The 14736-nt window shown below is 38.1% G+C and overlaps 1 pseudogene; it reads right to left on the bottom strand.

Annotated features, from left to right (window-relative positions):
- Positions 1–4101: 4101 nt before the first annotated feature.
- LOC127104445 (uncharacterized mitochondrial protein AtMg00810-like) lies at positions 4102–5309 on the bottom strand (annotated as a pseudogene).
- Between the last annotated feature and the right edge of the window lie 9427 nt (positions 5310–14736).

Raw genomic sequence — 14736 nt, forward strand, 5'->3', positions numbered from 1 at the left:
TCTGATGCAGGTAGGTGGATCGATAATATTGACAGAGCAAAGTGGACTAGGTCATACGACGATGGGGTGAGGTGGGGCCACATGACAACAAATCTTGTGGAATCAATGAACGATGTCTTTAAGGGCATACGTAACCTCCCGGTAACCGCTTTGGTGAGTGCGACGTATTTTCGAATGGCAACGTTGTTCGTAACAAGAGGCAAGCGCTGGCATGCAGTGTTACAGACGAGTCAGGTGTATAGTGATGCCTGTATGAAGTTTATGAGGCAGGAATCTGCCAAAGCCAGCAGCCATCGAGTTACGGAATTCGACCGCCATGGCCACACTTTTAGTGTCAAGGAAACAATTGACCACAACCAGGGGCTGCCCAGACAAGAGTATAAGGTCCTAATACCAGACTGTTGGTGCGACTGTGGTCAATTTCAGGCCTATCGTATGCCTTGTTCCCATGTCATTGCAGCGTGTTCACACACCCACTTCGATGCATTGTCGCCAGTGTCTCCCATCTACAAAGTTGCAACATTGCTAAATGTATACGACAATCCCTTTCCGGTGGTAGCATTGAAGGCATATTGGCCAGAGTATGACGGGGGAATTGTTTGGCACAACGATTCGATGCAGCATAATAAAAGTGGTCGCCCAAACAGCAGGCGCATTAGAACTGAAATGGACGTCGCAGAGAAAATGCAGAGGATGTGTAGCATATGTCGACAACTGGGGCATAATAAGAACAAATGTCCATATCGTGGATCTAGTTCCACAACATAGTTTTTATATTCATAACTCTGTGTACCAATGCTATTTATCAATAAAGTTTACTTTTTATTCCAAATAGAAGATGACATTGGAACAACAAACACAAACATCTAACATTAGAACAACAAATACTAAAACAAAAACAAATACTGGAACAAGAACAAGTACTAAAATAAGAACAAGTACTAGATCAATAACAAATACAAGAACAACAACACAAACAACCATTAAAATCTAGGAAATTACAATAGTTAACACTATGTCATCTGATCCATGCATCATTTGGATGCAATCAATGTCGCTTTCAACTTCAACCCACCAACATACCGTTTCTCCAGTTTCAAATGAGAACCTTCTTCTAAGCCTCTGAATCCTTCTGATGACTTCACCAGGTTGGTAATCTCCCTCTAACCAAGACATCAAGGACCTTTTTAGTTGGTCCAACGAACGGATGTTCCAAAATTTAATCTCCATTGGGGGTTTGACAGGCGAGAAAATAACATGCCCATCCCTTTTTAAGATTACTGGTTCAGGATCCGGCCACCTTGATGATGTTCGCTGCCAGGATGATGGTCTGGGGGATGCCATGAACTCAACTTGATAGAGAAAGTGATAGGAAAATATGGTGAAGAAAATGCAAGGAAATAACACTTTATTTATGGGAAAAATTCTAGGTTGTACACCAATGTACTTAACCCTAATTAGTGTCGCACTTGATTAATTAGTCTTAGAGAGAATTAGGGTTTGAATTAGGTCATAACTACCAAACTCTAATTATAACCGATCAATAAACCCTAATTATAATTGATTAATTAACCCTAACATGATTAACCCTAATTCTCCCAAAAATTTATAAATAATATTATTTAGTTATAAATTAAATTAATATATATATATATATATATATATATATATATATATATATATATATATATATATATATATATTGTAAATAATATTATTTATATATATGTATTAATATAAATTAATATAAATTAATACAATTTATAATAAATAAATTAATAAATTTAAAATAAGTTAAAAAAGGTTTAAAAAAATTAAAAAAATAATTAAAAACATATTAAAAAAAATTAAAGAAAAAAAAGAAAAAAAAAGAAAATAGGAGTAGGCGCCACTCCTAGTGGCGACTTGCCCTCCTTTTAAGGGTAGACGCCATCTAGGGTGGCGTCAATGTGTAAATTAGGGCAAAAATTGCCCATTTTTATAATTTTTTTGAATTTGTGGATATTTTTGTAATTTTTTTTTTAAAATTGATTATTTTAAAAAAATCTTCTCACTCTACAAGATCAATATTATGAACATCAACAAAGAATTGATCTGAACCAAAATATGTGACATAGAAGTTTCTGATGATTGATTCAACAAAATCAAATATTATTAAAATCATTAAAGAAATTGAGTTGAAGCTTTAAGATGTCCTTGATATGAAAGTTAGGTGGTTTTATTTTAGTATGACCATATTGTATAATAATTGTATAATAATGTGTATCTCTCTTAATGCTAAAATATATACACAGATTTACAAAAATAAATTGCTTTCTAACTTCACCCTTTCAAAAACTCTTAAGAAAACTTCTTTAGAAAAACCAAAAACATTCTCTAACTTGACATAATTGATTATGAAGATTTTTTTTTGCCAGATGTATTGATTAATCAATTATGGATACTACATAATCGATTATATATGGTGCAATTATAATCAATTATAGCCTTTCCAATCAATTATGAATAGATTATAGCATAAAACTCCTCAACATAATTGATTTTAGTTTTTCCAATCAAATATGAATCGGTTTTGAGATTTTTTCATTGTTTTCTTTTATCTAAATTCTTTGGACTTCTTTCTTATATAAAAAGCATTGATGGCTATTTGGAAATGCACCAACAAATATTATCTTGTTCTCTTACTCTGTTTTTAAAATTTTTATACACATTAAATATATATTTTAGTGTAGAGAGATAAACCAATATACAGTGACTTTGTAAATTATTGTTGTTATTTTAATATTATTGACATTGTAAGATACAATATTTGCAAGTAGGGGTGGCAAAACGGATTGTCCATCTCGCTTTGCCACACCTTAAGCCCGCCAAAAACAAGGGTGGGGCGAACAAGTCCGTCAAGTGAAGTTTGACTTCAAATTCTAGCCCGTCCCGTCAAGGTGGTGGGTTGGCGGACGTCGAGCTTACCTGCCTATTTTTTATTTATTTATTTTTTAATTTTTTTAATAGATTAATATGCTTATTTTTACATTTCAATTAGACTTTTCGCTTATTTTTTAAAACATATTTTTAACAAATTTTATTTTAAAAAATATTGTATATATTCACTAATAAATATATAAAATAGAATCATCAACAAGTATCACTAAAAAATATTGCATATATTCACTAATAAATACATAAAAACTATATTTTGAGTACTTGATAACTAGGTTAGCGTATTGGCAGGTCAATCCGTCCCTTTTTTTTGGCGGACTTAAGGCGGGTCGAGCTTAAAGCGATGCGAGTTGAGCGGGTTGACGGGCACAAAATCGCACTCCAACCCGCCATTTTTTAACGGGTGTGCGGGCCGGCCCGGCGGTCCACGACCTGTTTTGTCACCCCTAGTTACAAAATGAACATGTGATTAAAAGTTTAGTATAAAGGTTACAAGTTGAACCTATGTTAAAATATTGGTGTAAAAATTGTGAGTTGAACTTCTATTAAATGTTTGATTAATAGTGGAAAATCTCAAGATAATTGGTGACTATAGGCAGACCTCTTGGGTTTAAGCATGATAATTATGGTGTGTGCCTACCTTATCCCAAATATATTTATTTGTCATCTTCTTATTCTTCTTTAACCATTTTCTTAAAATTTGTTTTGAATTTTTTTTACACATTTGAAAAAAATAATATTTATTCACTCCCCTGTGTTTGGATTCAATTGATCAACAAAATGGATTCCTAATCAATAGTAGTATAAACTCTTAATACATAAACCCTTGGAGACAAGAGTTTGTAAACTTGACCTTATTATAAAGAAAAAAATAGTTATTAAGATCAAAATATCTTAACACTACAAGAGAAACACATTTAGCCTCAATTTTTTTAGAGTTTAATCTGTTAGCAGAATAGCAGAAAGTGGAATTGGAAAATTCTGTATTCCATATTTCATGTCTTTACAAGAATACAATTTTGGGATTTATACAATTCAGTATTAGCTTACTTAGGTATGTAAATCTCCTATAATAAAGCTATAATAAATCTATAATAAAACTGTAATCTCCTATAATTAATCTATATCAAATAATATCCCTATAATATCTCTTAACACCCTCCCTCAAACTCTAGTTGGTATGGTGGATGCCAACTGGAGTTTGCTTAATAAATCTTTGAAGCGCATCGGATTATGAGTTTTGGTGAAGGTATCAGCCGGTTGGTCCACAGAAGGAATAGAAATCAACTTTATGGTGCCATTAGTAACATGATGGCGTACAAGGTGACAATCAATTTCAATGTGTTTTGTGCACTCATGAAAAACATCATTATGGGAAATCTGGATAGCACTTCTATTATCACAATGAAGCATAGTAGCAGAAGATTGTGTAACACCCATATCGTTTAACAACCATCGTAACCAAAGTAACTCAGCAGTAGCATCAGCAAGAGCGCGATATTCAAATCTGTGCTTGATCGGGCAACAACTGTTTGCTTTTTGCTATGCCAGGAAAGAAGAGAATTTCCTAAGAAGAAACAATACCCTGTTGTTGAGCGACGATCAGTAGGGTCACCTACCCAATCTGCATCAGAGTATCCAGATAGGACCAAGGATGAATTAGCAGAGAAGCGTAAACCATGAAAAATAGTACCTTTAACATAGCGAATGATACGTAGAACTGCAGAGAAATGAGATGACCGAGGGGCAGCCATAAATTGACTGACTTTATGGATAACATATGCAATATCAGGACGAGTGACAGTTAGGTAAACAAGACTACCAACAAGTTGTCGATACAAGGTGGCATCTTCAAGAGGAGTGCCGTCAAGTGGTGTGAGTTTGGAGTTGACTTCCAATGGTGTCAATTCAGTCTTGCAGTCTGTGATTCCTGCTCGAGAAAGCAAGTCAGAAGCATATTTGGCATGGGAAAGATAATAGCCTTCTGAGTCTTGGGAAACTTTAAGCCCCAAAAAATAACTAAGGGAACCAAGGTCTTTCATTTCGAAATGTTGACTGAGATATTGTTGTAAAGCTGAGATTCCAGTCTTGTCATCTCCGGTTATGATCATATCATCTACATAAAGAAGCAAAATTATAATACCACTATCACTTCTTCGAGTGAATAGAGCAGAGTCATGTGGACTAGAGAGAAAACCAAATTGTGTTAGAGTAGAACTGAACTTGGCAAACTAGGCTCTAGGAGCTTGTTTCAACCCATATAAGGCTTTTTGAAGTTTACAGACCTTATGGGGAGAATGATATCCTGGAGGAGGGTGCATATATACTTCCTCTGTCAAATCACCGTGAAGGAAGGCATTTTTGACATCCATCTGAAAAAGCTTCCATTTACGAACTGCAGCAATGGCCAAAAGGCTACGAACAGATGTTATTCGAGCTACCGGAGCAAATGTCTCTTCATAGTCTATACCATACTCTTGAGTGTACCCTTTGGCTACTAGGCGAGCTTTATAACGTTCTACAGTTCCATCAGAGCGAGTTTTAATTTTGTAGATCCATTTGCATCAAATAGGAATCTTATCTGCAGGAAGATCAACTAATTCCCAAGTATTTGTCTTTTCTAATGCTTGAATTTCTTCAGCCATAGCTTGCTGCCAAATGGGGTTAGTAATGGCCTCTCGATAAGAAGAAGGCTCATGAAGAGTTTTAATAGCAGAGTAACAATGGTAATCATTAAGACGAGTAGGTGAATTACTTACTCAGGTGGAATGGCGAGATGCAGGTACAATATCAACATCTGAAACAGGTTCAGTAGGAGCAGGTGAGGGCGGACGAGTATTGAGCTCAACATCTGGAACAAGTTCATTAGGAGCAGGTGAGGGAAGAGGAGTATTGAGGTCATTAGAGTTATCTTCATTAGAACTTGGAAACAACTCAACTGAGGGATCAGTGAAATAAAATGAGTTAGTGTCAAGGGAATGATGAAATGTAGAAAGAGAGGAGAACATTGTGTTTTCCCAAAAGGTAACATGACGTGAGATGCGTAATCTGTTAGAGATTGGATCCCAACAGCGATATCTTTGTGTTATGTGCCATAGCCAAGAAAGCAACACAAGCGAGCACGTGGTTGTAATTTTGTGTGCTCATGAGGCTGCAAGAGAACAAAACAGACACATCCAAAAGGTTTAAGAATGGAATATTCAGGAGACTTACCAAATAGTTTTTCAAAAGGAGATAAGTTTTGAAGATTTATGGTGGGAAGCCGATTAATTGTATAGACAACATTAAGAGTTGCTTCCCCCCAAAACTTTTCTGAACACGAGGCTGAGAGGAGAAGAGCACGAACTGAGTCAAGGATGTGACGGTGTTTTCGTTCAGCCCGACCATTTTGTTGGGAGGTGTGAGGGCATGAACGTTGAACCACGGTGCCTTGCTGACTGAGAAACTGAAGCAATGAAGATTCACGGTATTCCATCGCATTGTCTGTGCGAAGAATCTTAATAGCACAAGAAAATTGTGTTTTAACCATACGAGCAAAAGAAATATAAGTTTGAGGTAATTCAGAGCGATTTTTCAAAAAATATATCCATGTAAACCGAGAAAAATCGTCAATAAACAATACAAAATAACGAAAACCATTTATTGAAGAAACAGGAGAAGGCCCCCAAATATCTGAATGAATTAAATCAAAAGGACTATCTGAAATAGAAACACTACGATTAAATGATAATGCAGGTTGTTTTGCAAGTTTACAATGTAAACAATCAAAAGACTCAAACTTTGTGGATCCTAATAACCCACGAGATATTAGAGGTTGAATTTTGCTTGCTGAGGCATGACCAAGTCGAAGATGCCATTGATGAATTAGAGCATTCATAGTAGCAGCAGAGATATGATCTTTAGGAAGGTGAAGAGATTGTAGCTCAAATAACCGACCCACCCTGCGACCCGTCCCAATGATCTGCTTCGTTTGTGGATCCTGTACCTGAACACCAGAGGGGAAAAAATAAACATTCAGTCCTTGTTCACACAATTGACCAATGGAAATAAGATTGAGTTTCAAGTTAGGAATGTAATATGTGTCAGGAAGGGTGAGATTTAAGGTGGATACATGATCGGTATGAGTTATGTTCATTGTATTGCCACTGGCTGTATGGATTGGTGGTAGAGATGAAACAAGTGTTGCAGCAGGTAATAATTTAATATCAGTGGTCATATGATTTCTACATGCAGAATCAAAAAACCAACGAGAATTACCGGAAGTAGCAGACATGGGAGTAGAGGTATTGGAAGACATAACCTGTTTGATTAAAGCTTCAATATCACTCATAGTAATGGTCGTCGAACCTTCAGTGGCAGCAGCAGATATGGAGGAAGATCCAGACTTTCGGACATTCTTGGATTTGGTGAAGCCACGATTTTGTTTTGGAGGTCGCATGGGACAATGTTCAAGAATGTGACCGATACCATGGCAGTACCTACACTCTATAGTAGGACAGTTAGCAAATATATGACCGGTGCGATTACAATTCTTACATGGATGATGATTCGATTTCTGATGTGAGAATCGAGTAGTTGCAAGAGCAACATCTATTTGAGGAGTTTTGTCTAGGTTCAGACGTGTTTCTTCAAAAATGATTTCTTGAATAGCAATGTCCAATGATGGAAGCGGATTTCGATGTAGCAGTGAGGCTCGTATGGCTTCATATTCGGGCCGAAGAGCCATAAGTGAAGGTGAGAAAAACAAGAAAGGGGGGTTTGAATTGTTTTGAAAAATAAGCGCTTTTGCAAAATAAAATCACACAGGATTTTATACTGGTTCGCTTATAACACAAAGCTACTCCAGTCCACCCGGCCAAGGTGATTTCGCCTTCAACAAGGACTTAATCCACTAATCTTGAAAGATTATTACAACCAATCGTCTAAGAGAAAGATCTCTTAGTCCTCTCAAGTATACAGACTGTGCAGAGTCACTTGAGGAATTAAAACAATTGAGGTAAAAACAGAATTTGTAATCTAGAGTGCTTCTAGGATAAAGCAAGTATTACAGCAATTAGAGCAGATAAGAAGTTTCACGTTATGAGCAAAAGCTCGTGAAAGATTAGAGAGAGAGTAGAGTAATTCTGTGCGTTCAGGTGTATCTCTCAATGAGGTTCGCCGTTCTTTATATAGAGGTGAAAAACGATCGTTTGTAGTGATGACAGATATTTTTTCTTGATGAGAGTTTAATGCCATAACTTCTGTTGTTTCTTGCCAGAACAAGTTTGTCTCCCTGAATAACTTCTTTCCAAATATAGTTTCTTTCCATTTGAAGTTGTAGTTGCCGTTACTCTTTCTGGATATGGAAATTCTTTGTCAGAGTCAGCGTTACTCTGTTAGTCTGAGATCTTTGACTTTAGAGCTTCTGATATTCCTGTTTTAGTTTTTCAGTGTTGTCTTCAGATGACATTGAGAGCTTCTGGTATTCTGATATGCCGTTGCTCAGAGTCAGAACTTCTAGAGCGCGCTTCTTCTACAGATGCTTCTGATATTCTGATATGTTGTTTTGCTCAGAGTCAGAATTTCTAGAGCGCGTTTCTACTTCAGATGCTTCTGATCTTCTGGTAATTTGTATCTGATTTGATTCTGTATCTGATGAAGCGATCAGATTCCTTTCTTCTTGTTTAGAGTCCTGCACACTTAGAAACTTTTCGTTAGAGTGCCATTTTTGGGTTCATCCTTTGTTATCATCAAAATCCTGGAATCTGTTGTAGAACTATTTTTGTTCTTACAATCTCCCCCTTTTTGATGATGACAAAACAAACTCAAATGACAGATGAAATAATCAGATATAAGAGTTTATCAGATCAGATAGAAGAGAGCTCCCCCTGAGATAGGCTAGGGAGTTCAGAAGTTCTTACCAGAGCTTCCAAGCAATGAAGTTTCTAGATACCTTTCTGCAATTTCTTAAGTCAAGTGTTAGATAGATTTAGTTTATAGAATAGTATGTTTGCAGAGTGCTTAAGGCATTAGACAATTTTTCATCAGAGCTGTTTGATTTCTCCCCCTTTTTGTCAGAATCAAAAAGACTTAACGAAAAAATAAGCAGGAAGAAAAAAAAATATATCCAGATAAGAGCAAAATCATCAGAGAAAAAAACAAGCAAGGCAACAAGCAAGAAAAAAATCCTAAGTGCATAAGGGTTGGGAGGAGGAGGCATTCTCTGAAGCAGTTGAGTCAACAGATTCTGGATGTTGGCGTTGACTGTGTCCTGTTGATCCAATCTGGCTCGGACTTCCTTCTGCTCTTTCTGAAGCTCCTCAAGGGTCTTGAGAACCAGAGGGGCGAAAGTAGAGGACTCCCCCTGAGTCAGAGCATTCTGTTCTTCAACGGCTTTAGCTTCAGCTTTAGCAGCAACGACATCAGCTAGAGCTTTGGCTTCAGCTTCCCTTACCCTTTGAAGTTCTTCTTGTCTTGCTCTTTTTTCTGCTTCCCTTCTGGCTTCTTTCTCAGCTTCTCTGGCTAAGCGCTCCTGTAGTCTTACCTCAGCGTCTCTGATAAAGTCGTTTCTGACTTTCTCAGAGATGTGCTTCAGCTTAAAGGCCTCAAATGTCATCCAGCCAATGACTCTGTTCCAGTGTGTCCTAACAGAGTCGGGATCATCACTGATGCTAGAGTTGATGGTCAGAGACTTGACCTTTTCAACTGATGCTCCTACAAACAACATAATTGCTTCCTCTAAGGTTGGCAGGGAGTTTTCTGGTTCAGATGGAGGCGGTGGAGAGTTTGGAGGGCTTAGGTTGAGAGTTTGAGGTTCAGCGGAAGTGTTTGGAGGGGTAATGTCAGAGGTATTGAGGTCATAAGGTTGAGCGTCAGATGGAGTGAAAGTTGGTTGTTCTGTGGGTGGTGAGGTTACTTCAGGTTCAGGTGGAGGTTGTTGTGGTTGTTGTGAATCACGGTTTAGAGTCTAAAGTTGGGCTAGAGTGGGAGAAGCGGGGTCAGAGGGTTCTGTGTCAGAAGAAATGACAAAGTAGGGAGGTGATTCTAGGGCTGAGGATGAGGAAGTGGTTTGATTCATTTGTTCAGCTTCAGATATGGGTAAGGAGGTATTGGCAAGGTTGAATTTTGGTAGTGGTTGAGATGTTCTGGTTGTTGAAGGAGGGGTTTCAGATGTGGTGTAGAGGGGTGTTGGTAGAGGGATAGAAGAAGCAAGTTGCTGTACAGAGGGAGCAGGAGAGGCAGACTTACCGGAAGACTCTTGCAGAGGTGCTGAAGGTCTTGATTCAGAGGATTCTCCTAGCTTCGCTTTCTTCGCCTTCGATGTCTTCTCAGATAAACCTCTTTTATACCTCACGAAGTCAGGAGCATTATCTGGCAGTTCTCTCAACTTGAATTCTGAGATGTCCACTCCTTCATCCTTCAGACGTTGGAGATAGTGAAGAATTGCCTCCATGGGTTCTTCCTTGTAGAACATACATAGACCATTTGGAATTTTCCTCTGATCCTTTAAGGCTTCCCAAGAGGTGTCCAGAGTAGGTCTGACATTGACCTTCTCCAGAATCCCCATGCTCTTCAGATTTCTGGAGTTCAGAGGCTTTCCAGTTTCTATTGCCATGTCTTCCATGAGCCTGTGTTTTACCAGATGGTCCACGAGACCATTTTCTATCAGTACATCTGAGATAAGTCTTCCCAGAGGAATGTAAGTTCTTGGCTTCATATGATTTCTAGTTTCTCGTACAGAATCTTTGAGGTATTTGAATAGAAGTGCAAGGAGACATAACTTCAGACCTTTGTGAATGCAGTACATAATGCATTTCTGGTCCGTGTTGATGTAATCTGATGAATTTGATGCTGGGCGATGATGGATTGTACCCAGAATGATTTTGAGCCACACCCGGAGGTTCTGATGCAGTTCCTTGTTCTTTGAGGGGTTGCCTTCTGCGTTGAGTTTGAAGATTGTTGGGTTGATTTCTTGAGCTATGTATTTCGCCCTGGGATTGATGTTGTAAATTCTTCTTCCTCCAGCTTTCTCCATGTTCAGCAAGGCAGCTATTGACTTTTTAGTTATCACAATCTTTACTCCCAAAATGTAGGAAACGATGAAATGATCGTCAGCATCAGCAAACCTCCAGAATTCCTTAATGAGATTTGGGTAAACTGGACCGTAGAGGCGTTGAAAGTAGTTTCCCCAACCTTGTTTGCGAAGTTCTTCAGTGAGGTCTATGCCATTTCTTCTCATGTTATCAAAATCCACTAGGGATTCACACAACACATCCAGTTTTTCAAAAGGTGTTGCAAGGTTAATATGGGGCTCACGGTCAAGAATGTGAGGTTCCTTGTAGACTGGTGTTGTAGTTACGCCTGTAACCGTTGGAGTAGAGTTGCTGGTGCTTTGAGTTGGGTTGCTAGAATCCATTTGTTGGGAGAAGTTGAATACAGATTGCTGTTGAGTATCCATGGTGTTGATGAAGAACTGAGATGAAGATGAACTGTTTGCAGAAATGCCTTGAGAGAACTGGGGTTAAAAAAGTGAGTGAGAGTGAAATGTGTGCAAAGTGAGCAAAGGGTATTTAAATACCCAAAAGGGCGCATGCAAAACGACACAGAAATCAGAGTTTTAGCACATAAATCAAGTTAGCACGCTTAGAGGGAGAAATGATTATGGCTCATTAATGATGTCTAATCCCAACAGTTTGCACACTGCTCGAGGAGATCTCAAGAGTCTGTTCCTTGATTACTGCTTGGCAGCTGTCTAGAAGTTCCAAGGTTAGACGCAAGTCACTCCACGTGTTTTTGTTTTTTCTGATCTTCAGGAATACCAAACAAATGGTTCCTGGAGATTTCTAACTCAGATAGCTTCTTAACTAGGTAGAAGTATCAGAGTCAGAGGCAGAATCTGTTTGTTTATGTCAGAGTCTCACTTTACAGCTTCAGAGGCACATTTTATTCAGGGCAGTTTTGAATGTTCAGATTTTCTAAGATAAAGAGAAATCTATCTTCAGCTAAAGGCTTAGTAAAGATATCTGCCCATTGATGATCTGTATCAATGAACTTCAATGTTACTATCCCTTTCTGAACACAGTCTCTGATAAAATGATGTTTTATTTCAATGTGCTTAGCTCTGGAGTGTAGAATGGGATTCTTACTTAAACAAATGGCAGCAGTATTATCACAAAAGATAGGAATGTTACTCTCGAAGATTTGCAGATCTTCTAACTGATTCTTCATCCAGAGCATCTGAGTGGTGCACAGTGATGCTGAGATGTATTCTGCTTCTGCCGTGGATAGGGCGATATTTGATTGCCTTTTGCTTGCCCAAGATATCAGATTGTTCCCCAAGAGCTGACAATTTCCAGATGTGCTTTTTCGTTCCAATCTATCCCCTGCGTAATCTGCATCGCAGTAACCAGAAAGTCTATACTCTGATGTTTTCTCATACATCAGACCCATGTTAGGGGTTCCTTTCAGATATTTGAGAATTCTCTTGACTGCAGTTAAGTGAGTTTCTCTAGGATCTGATTGGAATCGAGCACAGAGACAAACGCTGAAGAGAATATCAGGTTGAGTAGCAGTCAGATAGAGAAGGGAGCCTATCATACCACGATAGAGCTTCTGACAAACCTTTTTACTCACTTCTTCCTTTTCAAGAATGCATGTTAGATGCATGAGAGTCTTTGCAGCGTTGCATTCATCCATGTCAAATTTCTTCAGAACATCTTTTATGTATTTGCTTTGATGAACGTACGTGACTTCTGAAGTTTGGTTAATTTGAATTCCTAGAAAGAACTTTAGTTCTTGCATTAAGCTCATTTCAAATTCTGCCTTGCGACTGGAGCAAAGGTTTCATTGTAGTCAATACCTTCTTGTTGACTGTAACCTTGAGCTACCAGTCGAGCTTTGTTTCTGACGACTTCTCCTTTCTCGTTCAGCTTGTTTCTGAATACCCATCTGGTTCCGATAACGTGAGTGCCTCTGGGCTTGGGAACAAGATCCCAGACATCATTCTTTGTGAATTGATCTAACTCTTCTTGCATGGCTAGAACCCAGTCGTTATCTTGAAGTGCTTCATCACAGGACGTAGGCTCGATCAGAGACACTAGTCCCAGAGGAGTCTCTTCAGAGGTCTTGAAGGTAGATATGGTTCTGACAGGTTCGTCCTTGTTGCCCAGAATCAATTCTTCAGATATGTTGAGGCGACTTTTAGCTTTCTTTGGGATTAATGGAGGATTAATTTCCTCAGGGTTTTGAATGGCAATTGCATCTGGAGCCTTGTCAGATCCTGCAAGAGTGATTTCTAGATCTGCAAAATTCTCAACTAGCTTTGACTTTTCAGGGTCAAGCTTATCGTCAAATCTGACATGAATTGATTCCTCCACAATTTTGGTTTCTATATTGTATACTCTGTAGCCTTTAGAGCGTTCTGAGTATCCTAACATAATTCCTTTATGTGCTTTGGAATCAAACTTGTTCAGATGTTCTTTAGTGTTTAACATAAAACAGGAGCATCCAAAAGGATGAAAATATGAAATGTTTGGTTTTCTTCCTTTACACAGTTCATAGGGAGTCTTTTCCAGGATAGGTCTTATGGAGATTCTATTCTGAATATAACACGCTGTATTTACAGCTTCGGCCCAAAAGTGCTTAGCCACATTCGTTTCATTGATCATGGTTCTGGCCATCTCTTGGAGTGTCCTATTCTTCCTCTCTACAACTCCATTTTGTTGTGGAGTTCTAGGGCAGGAGAAATCATGGGATATTCCATTAGAGTCAAATAATTCTTCAAAAAATTTGTTTTCGAATTCCCCACCATGATCACTTCTGACTCTTATAATTTTAGAGTCAAATTCTTTTTGCACGTGGGAACAGAAGCTAATGAATACAGTGTGAGACTCACTCTTGTGCTTTAGGAATTTCACCCATGTCCAGCGACTGAAATCATCAACAATGACTAGTCCATATTTCTTTCCATTGACTGATGCTGTTTTCACAAGACCAAATAAATCAATGTGAAGAAGTTCCAGAGGCTTAGAGGTAGTAACAATAGCTTTCTTTTTGAAAGATGTTTTTGAAAATTTTCCTTTCTGACATGCTTCACATAGAGCATCTGAAGAGAACTTCAACTTAGGTAGGCCTCTGACTAACTCGAGTTTGTTTAGCTGAGATAGTTTTCTCATGCTAATGTGACCCAAGCGTCTATGCCATACCCATTGCTCTTCGTGAACAGACATCAGACATTGCACGTTTTGTTCTTTTAAATCAGAAAGATTAATTTTATAGATATTGTTTTTCCTCTTGCCAGTGAATAGGACAGAACCATTATTTTGATTTATGGCTTTACATGTTTTTTGATTAAAGATTACATCATAACCGTTATCACTTAATTGACTTATTGATAACAAGTTATGCATTAATCCTTCTACATATAATACATTAGATATAGAGGGAAGAGTACCATTACCAATAGTCCCGGAGCCTCTGATCCTTCCTTTCTGATCACCTCCGAAACCAACGTATCCAACATCTTTAAGTTCCAGGCTTTGGAACATAGACCTTCTTCCCGTCATGTGTCGCGAGCATCCAGAGTTCAGGTACCATGACTGGTGTTTGAACTTTGCTGCATAGGATATCTGCAACATAAACAATCTTATCTTTTGGTACCCAGAGTCTCTTGGGTCCTTTATGATTAGTTTTCCCAGAGTTTCTAATTACCTTGGGTTTTCTAGCATTATCAAATTTTTGTTCTTATGTGTGTGTATAGTGATATGAAAAAGGGGATTTAGGTTGGTCACTAGTAGAAGTTTTATCTTCCTTAGGATCATA

Source organism: Lathyrus oleraceus, chromosome 7, assembly GCF_024323335.1.
Source record: "Lathyrus oleraceus cultivar Zhongwan6 chromosome 7, CAAS_Psat_ZW6_1.0, whole genome shotgun sequence".
Taxonomy (NCBI): Eukaryota; Viridiplantae; Streptophyta; class Magnoliopsida; order Fabales; family Fabaceae; genus Lathyrus; species Lathyrus oleraceus.